This window comes from Aotus nancymaae, unplaced genomic scaffold (assembly GCF_030222135.1).
Source record: "Aotus nancymaae isolate 86718 unplaced genomic scaffold, 86718_ANA_hifiasm-v0.15.2.pri h1tg000006l, whole genome shotgun sequence".
Lineage (NCBI taxonomy): Eukaryota > Metazoa > Chordata > Mammalia > Primates > Aotidae > Aotus > Aotus nancymaae.
The window spans coordinates 28,053,967-28,070,187 of NW_026988417.1; the positions used below are offsets into that span (position 1 = coordinate 28,053,967).

General features: G+C 33.3%; 1 pseudogene; it reads right to left on the reverse strand.

Annotated features, from left to right (window-relative positions):
• Nucleotides 1–901: 901 nt before the first annotated feature.
• Nucleotides 902–1,879, reverse strand: LOC105721286 (mesoderm-specific transcript homolog protein-like; annotated as a pseudogene).
• Between the last annotated feature and the right edge of the window lie 14,342 nt (nt 1,880–16,221).

Consider the following 16,221-nt stretch of genomic DNA (forward strand, 5'->3'; position numbering starts at 1 on the left):
TGCTGACTTGGCTACACAACAATCCCTTCCTTAGTACAGTAGCTCAAGAGAGACGTGCTTCTAAGACTTATTTGCTGTTAGAATTGGTCTTCCCAGCTAATAACAATGAATCTCTGGCACAGATGTGATTGGTCCTTAATGTCCTGTGATTTTAGAAAATTCTGTAAATAGTTTGGATTTAGTTCAATTTATTCAGAAATCAAACGTGTTTAATTAGGTTCACTACTCTGGCAGAGTAAAGGTGTGCTGGTTTAGTATCCTTATAAAATACATATAATGTGTACGTAAATCATAGTTTTAAATCATACTTAGAATACTGTATTATTTAAAGCAATATCTACTTTGACAAAATGTTTATAATTAAAAACAACTGATGAAACTAAATCCAAAGGTATGACAAAGAGGACTCAGCTTTGTGGCTTAAAGAACTTTTAAAAAGCATGTGCCCATAAAGCAGTTCAAGCAGGGAAAGAGGCCCCCTCCTCATTCTTACTGAAGAATTCCTGTTGGGGTTGGGCCAGAAATTAGTATTTCAAAATACTTCAGAGAAGTCCAAAATGTTAAAAACTCATTTATAAAAAAGAACATCTTTCTGCATTGGTAAATAGTAACCCTCATCAGAATTTCCTAGTAACACAAAAACAAAGCCCAGTCCATATATTTGATCAGATGTCAACGTAATGGGAAGTTGACTATTATGTCAACCTTATAGCAGAGTTCCTGTCAACCTCAGAGTTCCTGCTGGCTTTTTCCTATATACTGTTCACCAATTTGAGTAAAGTGGACTTTGTTAGAGAATAGTGTTTGAACGCCAGGACCTCTTTTGGGCATTTGCTCCTAAATGGAATACACAACAAATAAGGGAGTGGGGAGGTAATACAGAGAAGCTACTCTTTCCAACTCAGAAGGAGTTGATGAGGCCCATCTATGCATTCAAGAAGCCAATAGGATCCTCTAGCTGTGTATAGTGGCTAATATGGTCATCTAGAATCGACACTGTGGACTGTGGCAGCATTTTCCTGTACAGCTCCAAAAACTCTGGGTAGGGATTTACGGGTTCCAATGGCCCATAGCCAAAATGAATGGGGATAGTTATGGAGCCAAGAGTTCCCACCCAGCGCCTTCTGAACTTCTTCCTCTGATTGATGTATTGTAAGAGACTATTGATTACTAAGTTCCCGTCATTGTTGGGGATCCCTGCCCACGTGTCCCACAGCACACTCTCAGACGGTGGGTATACAGACCAAAGACTGGGGTGAGACCTGGGGAGAATACATAGAAGTTCATCAGCTGAATGATGATGGGTGACAGCACGCTTCCATCTCTATGTAGCTTTTGGAGAAGGAGTGGACAGGGAGTCTCAGGAAAGATACCTCCATGTGACAGACGGAGACTCTTTATGGTAAACTGACCAGATAGATTCTGCTTGTATCTGTAGAGAAGCACCTCAGCAACAGTATCTCTATAGTCATGAGACAAAAGGTTGATCCTGCGGTTCTGGGTCCCCAGAAGCCCCAAAGCGCTTCTATGACCTGGCTTGCTCAAATACGGAATAGTGACGTGGTCTCTGTTTGTCACTGAAGCCAAAGCCGAAGTAATCAAAGGCAATCACTCCATGAAACCTCAAGGTCAGACCTTCCCAAATATCATACCAATCATAGCTAAATGTTGGAAAGCCATGTAAAAACACAGCTATCTCCGGACTTCAACCAAACCCACAAAGGCTTGGTAGAAAATACGCAGTCCCTTGTAAGTGAAAAACTTGCCTGAAGACTTCTGTGAGTGAAGGGTAGGAAAGATCTGAGGGAGTGGTATGTGCAGGTGTGAAGCAAGCAGGGGCCCAGCCAGCAGCCCCACCTGGACCCCACCACTACCTCATCCTGATTCGGGTAAGACCTGGGCTACAGGACTCTGTGTATGCGGGAACTGGTTGCACAATAATTCAGTTTTAAAAATTACTTTCTATAAAGTGTTTTCTCAGTTTTGTCTTATGTGCTTTATTTGTGTACGACCTAATTCAGAATTCTTGTAACAAAAGCATGTGGTGTGATTATTTTCTTATTTTATAATGGATAGAACTGATGCATAGAAGCATAAATGGGTTGGCAAGATGATAGGCAATAAGTAGCTGAGCTGCAATTCAGAATCAGACATTTCAGCTATAACACCTATATTCTGAAAATTACAATATAGATTTTACGTATTCAAGAAACTAATGACCCCTTTAGTTGTATAATTCTTCTATATTCAAGGTGTTAAGAACAGTATCTTAAAGCTATGAGAATTCACCTAACTTCTGAAAACTGACTCATTTATTTGCAGGATGTTTTAGATGGAGAAAATCTGGCTCAGAGTTGCAAAGAAAATCAGGAAGAAATTTTGCTTTGCATTTCATATACTTTGATAATTTTAATTGGTAGAAATGATAATGAGGATAATGGTATTCTTCAGCTTGACTTGTTAACTACCTATTTCCTGCCTGTAACCTTAGCAAAGAGGAAGTCCTGCAGAAGGGCTTTGTTGTTATAATATTAGACTTCTCTAATTTCCCTTTGACCTTTTTGAATCAGGCTTCTTATCTGGGAATCAGACCAAAACTGTTCATCTCAGTATTTTTGATCTGCTCTAGGTAAAGGAAAAGTGCCAAATTTTCAGGTTCATTATTTTAGCTCTTTTAAATTGTTTCAGATACCAAGGCAAAGGAGATTATATTTCAAAACAGAGGATATAACAACACTCACGACATGACTATGTAAAATCTCGGAGATGATAAGAGTAATAAGGTCTCAGTATGCATTCCTAGCTTATTATGGAGTCATTGAGCAGAGATCTAATAGTTCTATATACTAATTTTACAAATAGCGGCAAGGGAAAAGAAAAAAGTTAGGGAGGGAAAAAGTTAGGGAGGAAGAAAGGGAGTAAAAAGAAAGGATAAAGGAAAAGCAAGAAAAAGTAGGAAAACATTTGATTGGCATAAATATCTCCTAAGTATTATATTAGATTCATTATTTATATTATCACAGTTAATGACTTCATGGTTACGAGGGATTAATTTGTGGATTAAAAAAATAAGCAATATTTCAAGTACAATAAATAACCTGCCACAGATCTCTTCTATGGGGCAATGGTGGGTTATCATCAGAAATAGTTTATATTATACCATTCATCGTGATGCTCAACACCATTAGTCTGCCTCAAGGTCCCACACTAACTAGTGAAAGATCTAAAACTTGAATTCATTTTGCTGATTTCTCCCCTAGTACCCTTTTCATTACACCATGCCGCCTCTTCTTTATGCCATCTATGCCTACGAGGCATTACACAGTACAGAGATGAGCATGTTCTCCAAATTCAGTAGATTATAGATTCTTCAAGATGGGATAATAATGCTCAGAAGTGAGGCAGTTCTTTGGAAGCCAAATTCACTCTAGAGATGGAAAAATGAAAATAGGTACAGCTGTTAGTTTGATAGACTCAAGCAGATTGAACAATGTGATTGTCATGTAAAAATTACCAAGTTTAGGTTTATGTTAGGGTTATAGGGTAACTCAATTTTCATACTTTAGAAGACTCGTAAAAGCTTCTTTTTGTGTGATGCTTTAGACTTGTTTTTAAAAAAACAATGCTCACAACAATACTGTGAATTGAGTTATTAAAAATTCCCTAATTTCAAAAAGGAGAAGCTCAACTCAGAGAATTAGAATGAGTTCACTTTAGATTCAATAAACTGCAGACTTGGACATGAATCTAAGGAGTCTAGTGTATTTTAACTAATATACGGCCAGCTTGAACAGATGATATTTATAGAACCATTTAACCAAGAGAAGAACATTCATTTCAAGTGCGCCTTTTTTCCTTCAAGGTAGACCACATTTTATTTCTGAGACATTTAAGCCTTACTTTAAATGCCATTAATGACTATTTGTTATATATTAATAAACATTAATAAATCATTTATTAATATTTATATATTAATAATTTATGTAAATGAAACTATTTATGTTTTAGTATTAGCTCATACATCGAGCTGAGTTTTTAAAGTACCCAATGCCTTTGTAATTTTGTGTTTTTATGTGGTCATTAACATGAAAACACGTTTCCAATAATGTGATTTTGTAATGCTCCATAAACATACACATTATTCAAAAGTCAGAATTTAGTAGAAAGAGCAGAAAATAAATAATCAGAAAAATATATTAAAGTCTCAGATACAAGTAATTTTTGAGCCTTCACCAGATCCCTTAAAAATTTTCGGTTTAGCAATGTTACAAAATGGTCAAAATCCTCATCATAAAAAAAGGAAAGAAAGAGAGAAAAAAATAAAAAGAAAATGTTCTAAATGAGTAGGTTTACCAATTTCTGAGAGACTATCATTTACATTTTAAGAGAATATTTGTTAATCATCTATTACGTGACTAGCATGACTTTAAAAAGCAACTGGGAACACCGAGATTTAAAATACGTGTGGGGCATCGATAAGCAGTCTCCGGAAACAAAAAAAAGTAATAATAGAACTACCATACATTCAGCAGTTTCACTTATAAGATATCAAGGTGTATACATAGGAAGAAGGCAAAATCATTACCTCAGAGAGCTAGCTGCATCCACATACTCTCTGCAGTATTATCTGTGATAACTAAGATAGGGAAACAACTTAAGTGTCCATCAATGGTTGAGCACATGAAGAAAATGTGGTATGTACACATTCTGCATTACTATTCAGCCATTAAAAACAAGGAAATTTTGCAATTGTGACAGAAAAGATGAATCTGGAGAACACTATGCAAAGTAAAATAAGTCAGATACAGAAAAACAAATGCTGTATAGTATCCCTTACTTTGGAGTCTAAAAAATGTCAAACTCATAGAACCAGAGATAGAATGGTGGTTGCCAGGGACCCTCAGATAGGGGAAATGGGAGATATTAGTCCAAAGGGTACAGACATTTGATTTTAAGATGAGTAAATTCTGTAAATCTAACAACATGATGACTACAATTAATAATCTTGTATTGTTACTTGAAATCTGTTAAGAGAATAGATCTTCAGTACTCTCACCACACATACACACACACACACACACACAAATGGTAACTAAGTATGATATTGGAAGTGTTAATTAATTTGATTCTGATAATTATTTCAAAATGTATATGCATATTAAACCATCACAGTACACATTGAATATATATTTTTATTTGTCAATTATACCTCAATAAAATTGGAAAAAAAAGTAGTTGGATAGCTAAGAAAAAAGAATTTTAGCTTTTAAATAGGTTCCCTTTGGGAAAATGTAACAAAATATACCTTTACATTTTTTTTTTAGATAAGTATTCAATTTAAATATATACCAAAGCTTTGGTAATATAAGTTACACTTTGAAACCCCGTATCTCCCAGCATTTAGAAATTCTTATAACCCTTCCCCTGGGCCAAACATGACTTAACTTCAACAATGGCTTTGAAAAAAAAACAAAAAAACAAAAAACAAAAAAAAACAAAAAAAAAACATAGAATGTAACCATGGCCAGGCGTGGTATCTCACACCTATAATCCCACCATTTTGGGTGGCCAAGGCGGGTGGATCACCTGAGGTCCGGAATTCGAGACCAGCCTGGCCAACATGGTGAAACTCTGTCTCTAGTAAAAATATAAAATTAATCAGACATAGTGACACATGCCTGTAATCCCAGCTACTTGGGATACTGAGGCAGGGAAATCATTTGAACCAGGGAGGCAGAGGTTTCAGTGAGCCAAGATCAGGCCATTGCACTCCAGCCTGGGCAAAAAAAGTGAAACTTCAACTCAAAAAACAAACAAATAAACAACAACAACAACAAACCCTGTAAATAGATTGAATACACTCATGTAAAATAATATATTAATTTAAAAAATTTTAATCACATCTTGTCATGAAAATGCAAAAATATGTCTTCTGTTATTAAACTGCATTTAAACATAATCACTGATTTTTAAAAAAATTCTTAACTGTTAATACTTTGTACTGATTTATCTGTGAATATTGGTTTTTACAAAACAATTTTTGTCCTGTTTCTGTTATCAGTACTTTTCCAAGTGGTCTGGGAATATCAACCACAGAACTAATATAATCTTGTGCCATAGTACTCTGATTAGAATTATTTATGGTAAACAGGATAATTCGATTAAAGCCCTTTCCAACTAGAATCGGACTTAATGTAATGTGTGGAAGGGCATCGTAAATTGGAAGGATCACCTCTGTTGGTCAGAGTTCCCTTTCTGAGGGGAAGATCACTTAATACCAATACAAACAAATTGTTTTGTAATGTGTGTCATTAGGAAGAGACTTGTCATGATATTCTAAAGGATTGAATGACATATATGTATTTTCTTATATGAGTTAAGTGAGGGAAGTCTACTGTTTGTTGCCCTGAATGAATCTCTCCCAGTAATGCAAAACCTAACAAGTGATTGTCTACACTCTGCTCTTGTTGACACTACCAATGTCCTCCATGAAGTCAAAGCTTTTAGATGATTTCGGTTTCTCATTTTACTTGCTGTGTCAGTGATATCCAATAAATAGGTCATTTATTTTTCTGGAAACACTTCCTCTGCTTCATTATATAACAGCTGCCCTGTGTTTGTTCTTTCTCATTGGATTCTCCCTCTTTCACAGACTCCATTCCTGAGGTAATCTAAACCTTGAAATTTCTGTGCTTAAGATATCTAATCAATCTTCATGACTTTAAACACCACCTATGACATCTCCAAATATACATTTTTTAGCTCAGTCATGTTTTCTGAGCTCCAGACATATATTTACAACAGCTTGCTTGACACATCTACTTAAATATATCTTAAGCATCTCAAAATTTGCATATTTAAAACAGAAGTCACAATTTTCCTCTCAATATCATCCTCACCCAAGATGCTCATTTTAGGAAATGTCATTCTATTCAACCAGTTTCTGAAGACAAAATCTAATGTTTCCCCTCCTCTCCTCTCTCTATTATCATCATCCTAATTAAAAAATAACATTTAACTAATTAATTGATTTCCCAATTTGTCTTTTTCCAGAAAAAAAAAATCCATTCTTCGGATAGCAAACTATATCTTATATTTAAAATGTAAATTAGGGTCTATAACTCACAGACTTAAAGTTATTCCATTGTTTTCTACATTATGCAGAATCAAATTAAAAATCCTTTTTGTAGCTAAACAAGTCTTACTTATCTGTCCCCAGACTCTTTTCTAATCTTATCTAACTCTACATTCTTTTTTCACAGAATTACAAGAAACACATTTTACCAGTTTAAACAGAGATAATGCATGAGGGATGGGTATATTTTTCATATTTCACCACCTCAGTTTTGCTGTCCACTTTTCTGGCATGACTGACTCAAGATTGTTTTTTAAGCAACCACTTTCATATGGATGCCTTTTCTGACCACCTGATCTACAGCAGACTCATTTGTTATTTCCTTTCATGTCAGCATTTGTAATTTCCATAAAAGTACAAATCAAAATCTGTCATTATTCCACATTCCTGATGTTCAGGGATTTGCTGTTGTGTTGTTATTTGTTTTTTTGAGATGGAGTTAAGCTCATGTTGCCCTGGCTGGAGTGCAGTGGCGCGATCTTGGCTCACCACAACCTCCATCTCCCGGGTTCAAGCAATTCTACCTCACCCTCCATGTAGCTGGTATTACAAGCATGCACCACCCCCGGCTAATTTTGTATTTTTAGTAGAGATGGGGTTTGTCCACATTGGTCAGGCTGGTCTGGAACTCCCAAACTCAGGTGATCCACTTGCCTTGGCCTCCCAAAGTGCTGGGATTACAGGCGTGAGCCACCATGCCCGGCCAATGTTCATTTTTGCATGTTCCATATTGACCCTGCCTAGCCTCAGCTTTCTGTGTCAGTGATCCTGTTCTCTACTTCATTCACATTACCTATCATACAGATTGCTATATAATAAATATTCAAGACAATATTTGGTCACATAAATAAATGAATGAATATCCAAGTCACTCCCTGATTGGGAATAAATGACTTCACAGATGAGCATCATACAAACTCTGCTCAAGAACTGTGAATAAAATGCTTCACTGATATCAATTAATGGGAAAACTGACAAATATCTTACGTTGATTGGTGTCTTTATATTGGAAGTTTAACATATGGAGCGGTTATTCATGAAAGAGAAAAAAAAAAACAAAAGAAAATAGTAGAGCTTTGAGGTACTGAGATACTATTGCTGTGCTTGTGTGGGTTCTTGAATTAATCTATTCAGTTACATATTCATTTTTTAATTAACTGACATGAGCAGTTCAAGTACTGACTAGTAGTTTATAGCTGCAGGTCAAAATGTCTCAGTGGATGTGCAATTCTACAAATGGCTCTGCAATTACAGTAGTTTTATTTATCTACAGGCACTTAAAGCATCAAGCAGCTTCTAATTGCTAACAAAGAACAACCTAGCCTTTTCGAGCCTGTTTTCCTCCCTGACCTATCTGAAGAACAAATATTGTCATTTCTGACAGGAAGAATGAGACCAACCACAAATAATATATGACAAAAGTAACTCATTGGTACACATGAAAACCTATCTATACATAGGAGAAAATAGTTTTAGGACAATTTTACAAAATAGCACCTTTTCTAGTCTAGTCCCTTGATAACTGGTAAATGTGAAATATAGTCCCTGAACTTTATAGAATGTTTGTTTCCTATCACATACGGCCTGTCATGATCTAAATTTAGAATAACTGGTGTGGGTAACAGTGACCCAACAGACAGCAAATGTCACTTCTAGACAATTACTGTTAAAGGCATAACCTATTTAAACAAACTAACAGGGAACTGCATGTAACATAAGGAAATAAGGACATAGATCAGGGTAGCATTTTAAAATTCTACTGCAGATAGGTAATTAGCAGGTAAAAATAGCAAATAAGCTTGCTCCAACTGTCTCAAGTTAGAGGATAGGTTATTACTGGAATCCAAATGGATTAAATTCTTGGCTATGTAAAGCTAGGTAAGTGAAAGAGGTTGTAGAGTTCAAGTTAAAAAATAAAAAAGCAAGTTTTTGCTTGTTTGATTACTTGAATCACATACAAAATTCCATGGATACAAATGTCATTACACAGAACAATTCTGTGAAGCAGTCATTTTTCTTGTTCTAATACAAGGCTCATAGAAATAGAACTCTGAAAATCTGATTTTTAAAAAATTTCTTATTAAAAATTCGTTGTGAAAAAGTATTTCTTAAATTTCTATCTGCTCCTTATAATGATAGTACCTGAGTCATGAAAAAAGAGAGATGGAAAGGAGACTTATCTTACTTTGATTTACGTGTAGTTTATTTTGCCATTGGCAGTCATTTTTCTTTCATTCTCCTAATTTTTTTTCTTTAAGAACCTTGATATGAGACACCACAACTATAAAATGATGCTCCTTACTTCTAAAATACTAGAAATAAAAACATAACAGAACTCTAATTTTTGTCACATGGATATATTTTTTAAAATCTATAGTTTTTTTTTTTGTCTTATATTTTTGGAACTCTGCTAAGAACTTTTCTATTCTTACAGCAACATAGACATGTCCAAAGATTAATTTTAATCTTTCATTAAATAATGAATATATACAAATAGTATTTCTATCAGGTATGTGTAACTTAAAAGAGTCTGCAGTTAGTATTATTATTCTTCTCCAGAACATTGAAAACAGACATAAGAACAGTTTAATACTACTCAATGCCTCCCTCATCGTTGTAAGTATTGTTTAACTTTTTTTAAACCTTTTGCTGTGGGTTGTGTCTTCCCAAAAAATATGTTTAAATTCAAATTTTCAGTATTTGTAAATATGATTTTATTTGGATATTGGGTCTTTGCAGATATCATCAAGTTACAATGGGTTTATACTGGAGTGAGGAGGGCCCTGAAATTAGTATCACTGGTGTCTTTATGAGAAGAGATACAGACAACAACGATGAAGCAGAGACTTGAGTGATGCATTTTCAAGTCAGGGAAAGCCAAGGATTGCCGGCAATACCCTAAGCTGAATACAAGCATGAAACAAACACTCCCCTAGAACCTTCAGAGAGCTCTGGGCCCTGTTGACAACTTAATTTTAAATTTGTAAACTCCAGAAGCATAAGAGAATAAATTACTGTTTTATAAAACCACTCTGTTTGTTGTAATTCAATATAGTAACAGAAGGAAAGTAATTCACTCTTCAAATGTGATATTACTTTTGTTTCATTCAGAAAATACATATATATATCTCAATATGTTTACCAGTGTCTTCACTCATGATCTTACTTTGCATGTCAAGCAATTTTCTATTTGAGATTTCTTTCCTCCTATCCATTGTATATCCTAAATTTCAAATTTTCATAATGAGGGTTTGTTGGTAGTAAAAACAACAACAAAAAACACTATAAATTTGTATTTGTATTAAGCCCAAATTTAATAGTATTGAACAGTTTAATAGTACATTAAAGCCCAAGTATTAAACAGTGTAATACTATTAAAGCCCAAATTTGTATTAAGCCCAATCTTAATGGCTAAATACCAATTTATATGGCTTGGGATGAATACACATTTATAATGATTCTAGATAGTCACTGGGTGACACACTGTATATGAAGTGCCGTTGCCTCCATCAAACACTTGTAGCTATTGGGAAGTAAGTTTTTTGTCTCATAATGGTTTTTTTATGGGCAATTTTTCTTAATTTCAAGATATTTCATTAGCTGCTTGTTCTGTGCAGATTCACTGTGACATGTCTAAGTTTAGGTTTCTCAATTGATTGGATTTTCTGAATCTAACAATTGTTCTTCTTGAGTTTAGGAAATTTCTCTGCCATTATCTCTTTGGATATTGTCACTTCTTTCTCTATGCCTTTCTGAAAACCTGCTCAGATTTATATTACACAGTCTTAATTATCTACATTGCTTATCTTTTTTATATTGAATCTTTGTTTTGCTTCAGTGATTCTGTTTATAAAATTTATCCATCTTTATAATCAGGTTTATAATTTAATTGGTTCTTTTTTATATATTCTCAGATATAATATATTGCATTATTTATATTTTAATTATTTTATTTACCTTTCTAAAACAATATGTACTTTAAAAATAATCTTACAGCTCCAATATCTGCACTCTTTGGGAGTCTAACTTTTCTGACTCTTCTTTCTATAAGTTCTTGCTCATGATGGTTTCTTTTATTATAAGTTTTGTGATTTTTTTTAAACTGTGGTTTTATTTCTCCTGGAACATTATCTATGAGATTTTTGTAAGGCCTGGTTGAAAAAAGCATTTCTCTTGAGAGTACTTGTATTTGCTTCTGCCTGGTGCCTGAAGGTACTTACATGGGATCACTTAGAAATAAATTCTCAGCTTGAAAGTTTTGGATCACTAGCTGCAAATCCATATGAGGGTCAGTTTGTGAGTATGAATTCTCAGGAGAGATTTCTTTTTCTTTCCATCCAATGCCAAGATCCCAATAGGCATGTTTCTCTGTGTGTGTGTGTGTGTGTGTGTTTCCACATAGTAGATTTATTTCTCTTTCTACTTTATACTGCTAGTGGAGGTGCAATTGAGTACAACCAGCTTTGGAAACTCTTTCATTATTACTAAATTTAAATATACATATGCCCTTTGGTTTAGCAATTTCTTTCCTCTGTATATATTCAACAGAAATATGTGCACTGACACAACAAAAAACTGTGCAAAATGTTGATGGATGCATTAGCTTCACAGCCAAACACAGATGTACCCACATGTCCATTAGTAATAGAATAAATAAGTAAATAGTTATGGTCAGAATGCAGAATATTATACAGAAATAAATTGAATAAAGCTCTGCTGCAGGCAGAAATGTAACTTAGGACAAAATAAGCCAGACACAAGAATATTTGCTATGTGATTTATTATGTAGAGATTCAAAGAGTCAAAGCTAATCTAAAGGGCTGAGTGTAAGGAGAGTGATCAACCCTGGGAGAAGGGAAGGATAAAGAAAAGAAGGGGCAAAGGAGTAGTACCTGGCAATAGGTTCAGGTTAAAAGATATGTTTACTTAGTTCTGACTCTTGGTAAACCTATTTATGATCTATGCATTTTCTACCCATAAAATACTTAAAACAAAGGGAAAGAAAATGAGTATGGAATTATATCCTCATCTTCGTTAAAGTCCTTCATGGACTCACTGTCCACTGAAGATACAATATAATCCTCATCAAAGTATATTTTTCTGCTCCCCACCTTCCTCTCCAACAGAATGTAGGATCATTTTCTCTCACACATTCCAGAGCAAGCACAGTCATCTTTTGTTTCCTCCAAATGCCAAGATGCTCCCCTGCTTAAGGTATTTACATGTGTTATTCCTTCTTTCTGGCATTCTCTCTTATATGATTCTAACCTATTTGCTTCCTATTCAGTCTTACACTCTGAAATATGTCACTTTTAATGAGATGCCTTCATGGCTCCTCAATCAAATTATAATCTGTCTCATCCTTAATTTTCTTTTATAGATCCTATTGTTTCCTTTAGTAGCTTTTGCTATGATGTGTAACTTGCATAGCATATAAATTATAAATATGTTCCTCTGAATTCCTATAAGCCTCATGGTGCCAGGATCTACTTTAATTTTATTCTTTATTAAATACCATGTCCTTATTCTAGCACAATGAGTGGCCACAATGAATAAGCTGCTGAATGAATGAATAATTTGACTCATTTCTGTTGTAACAGAACTCAAAAAGAGGAGATAGGAAATACAAATTAATCCTCTATTACTCATAATATTCTTTGATCATCTTTATTTTGAGAAACTATGAGGCTCATCTCAGAGATAACTATTTCTTACCTTCATTATATATATGTAACATACTATGAAGCCCAGAAATATACTAGTGCCAGAAAATGTTTGAAATAAATTATGTAGGAGGAGTGGTGAATTAAGAATTAAAAGTTTAACAATTAATGTTTATTTATAAAGCAATTTTTCTAAAACAAGAGTATTATCGATTTCCTTGATTATCCACTTACAGATATGGATAACCTTGACTAAGGAGGAGGCTTTAATACAAAATAAATATAAAATTCACTAAAAAATTTGCGTTTCATATATCTTAAGCCTAAAGAATTTATTTTTTCTCCATTAACTCAATTTTATCAACTCATGATTAAGGTACTGGTAATCAGAATATATTGATTACTCCCCCATATTGAGGATGAAGATGCCAAGTAAATATAAATTTATATGTAATTTTATACACATCAATTATACTAAACTATAAGGCAGAAGTTCTCCAGATATGGTCAATAAACCCCCAAATCCTTCTTGAAGGCAAAAATGTTTTTATTAGTATGCTAAGCTATTATTTCAATTTTTCAATAATTGACATTTCAACTGATAGTACAAAAGCAATGGTGGCCAAACTTTCTCCTCAGTACTAAACTGTACTACTAGTGTTGAATTCTTTACTGCTACCCTACTGCCATGTAAAATTATCATTATCCCAGTTACACTTAAGAATAATGTTGATGAAGCAGTAATTATTAATTATATTACATTTCAAACATTAATAGCTCATATGATAAAGTGAGAACTACAAACAGAGCACTAGTGCCTCATACGTAAGGTCAGTGGTGACTTTAAGAAAAGTTTGTGTGTGATTGAGGGGCACATTTGTAAGCTTACATAAGTCAGCTTAAGTGGCACATTTGTCATGAAGCCTCATTTCAATTTGAAAAAAAAAAAGACTAAAAATCAAAATACGGTTATTCTGAGTTGGAAATTTGGCAGATATTGTCTCAAAAGTATATCAAGTGAGTAAGTTACTTTAAGAAACAATGACTATTTTTTGCCAAAGAAAAAGCTTAAGTTTTCAAATTAAAAATGTAATTTTGGATAACTTACATCAACTGCAATAAACTTGGAAAATTTCCAACACTAGAGATTGTTCTGATCATTTTGATGGTTATATCAACCAAGTGATTTTTTAATATTATATAATGAATTGTATCAAAATCAGAAAGACCTGTATAATTAAGTTAATCAAATTTTTGAGATCACCAAAGCATAATATATGATTATGCACAAGTAATATTTTCTAAGTGTGGAACGGACCAATAGCTTTGAATGGAACAGAGTCTGATGTGGCTTTAGAGTCCACATTGTAACTATCCTTTAAGAAACAACCACTTACTGATTTTTGGTGTAACATCAAAGAAATATATTCAAAATTATCTAAAAAGGCTATTAAGGAGTTCCTTTTCCAACTACCCCCCTGTGTGAGGTTGGATTTTCTTCATAAATATACCCAAAGCAAGATATCATGAGCAATAGCAGATAGGAGAATCCCTCTGTCTTATATGAAGCCAGATGCTAAAGAAATTTGAATATGTAACATAATGTCATGTTCCAACTTATTTGTGTTTTATAAAATTACAGTTAATATTTATAAAAATTGTTTTATGGTAAAATACAATTGGTCTATTATTGTTATTTGAAATGAGTTGATGCATAATTATTTTTAATTGGTTCTGATTTCAAATATAGTAAATATTAATAGGTATAACCGATATCAACCAAACGTATTTGGCATATTTAGTAATCTTCAAAAATATAAAGAAGTTGTGAAATCAAAGAGTTTGAGAATTTCTGATATAGCCAGGGCATTTTAATGCAATGAGAAATAAATTATTATTGTATGTAACCACTAAATAAATAGGGCACTTCAGAATGACTGAGGACCACGATATTGTCTTATCCTGGAAGAGGACGAGAAAGAAATTTTAACAACACATAGATCTCTACTCAATGTAAGAAATCACAATTGGTTACTATTGTTTCTTATTTCAACATATATATATGTGTGTGTGTGTGTGTGTGTGTATATATATATATATATATATATATATATATATATAAAATAAGCGGTATGAAAAACTTACATAGCCAGTGTCCCTGTGGAGAAAATGAAGAGACTGTAGAGCAACTTATAAGTGAAGTTGTGAAGTTTGAAGAGTCCCATATGAATGGGATTTGAGCTATCTTTTATACTGGAGTCCTCCAGAGTAAAGGAACTTCCTGGAGCTATTGAGAAACTATTTAGGGAAATACAGGTATCCAATAGAGATATGTTGAATGGATGAATAAATTCTGTCACATGACTGAAAGGATGGTTAGGAAAGGTAATGGTATATGTAGCAAAAATAATAAAGAAATCACTAATCAACTGTCTATACTTAGATTTTTTAATGTCAATGTGGTGGTATACTTAGTATGAAAATTATAGAAAAGCAATAAACTTCTCTTACTGCATTCGTGTAGTATGCTATAAGGAGATCTTCTTAGAACCTAATACAAAACAAGTCAAGCATGGCTGTCGAAAATTTTAAAATCTATTTTTAAAAAAGAAAGAAACTCTTACCAGTGAAAACAACATGTTTATGAAGCAAAATCTTAAATGTTTGCGTGTAATTCATTTATATTTTCTTGGATTTTCTGAAATAAATAATCATAACAATTATGTGTAAAATCTAAGGTAATTATATCTAAAAAGGTAGTAAGCTAAATGTTCCTCTTATAAGAAGAGAAATTTAAACTCCCAATAATAAAGAACTGAAAGGCTGAGTTGCTTTCTACTACTTGAAATATTCAGAACAGAATTAACTCATTGCTTCTTCACAGAAATCATTAATTAAAAAGAATTTCCATTTATGCCAACAATAAATTTATGCCATCTTAATTATATTTAACACAGATACTTCATAGGTGTTGATAAATTTCAGAATAGCACATTTTAATACAATTTAAATATAATGTGAATTGTACATTTAATGTATGTATGGTGTATAGCATTGATTTGTAAATTTGCTGTAATGTACAATGTTCATGTATGATGTAATATATAGATAGTATTTCTATGTGCATTTAGTAAAATGTGTAGGTTATGCTAACATGTAAAAAACAAAGCTGTAAACCTATACTGTAACAACATTATTTACTAGTCCCATATTAGTTCTTAAGTTGGAGTAATAAAGGCAATAAATAACTCTTATTTAAGAAACTAGAAAATTAAAGCCCTTCTAAAGGTTCACATTTCTTACTAAATTTTTTAAAAGCTTATTTTGAAACTGAAGATGGAATGATATATAGCAGGAGAGATTATGTTATAAAGCTAGCTAGGGTAAATAATGTAAGGAGAGCTTAACGTTGAATAATTCACA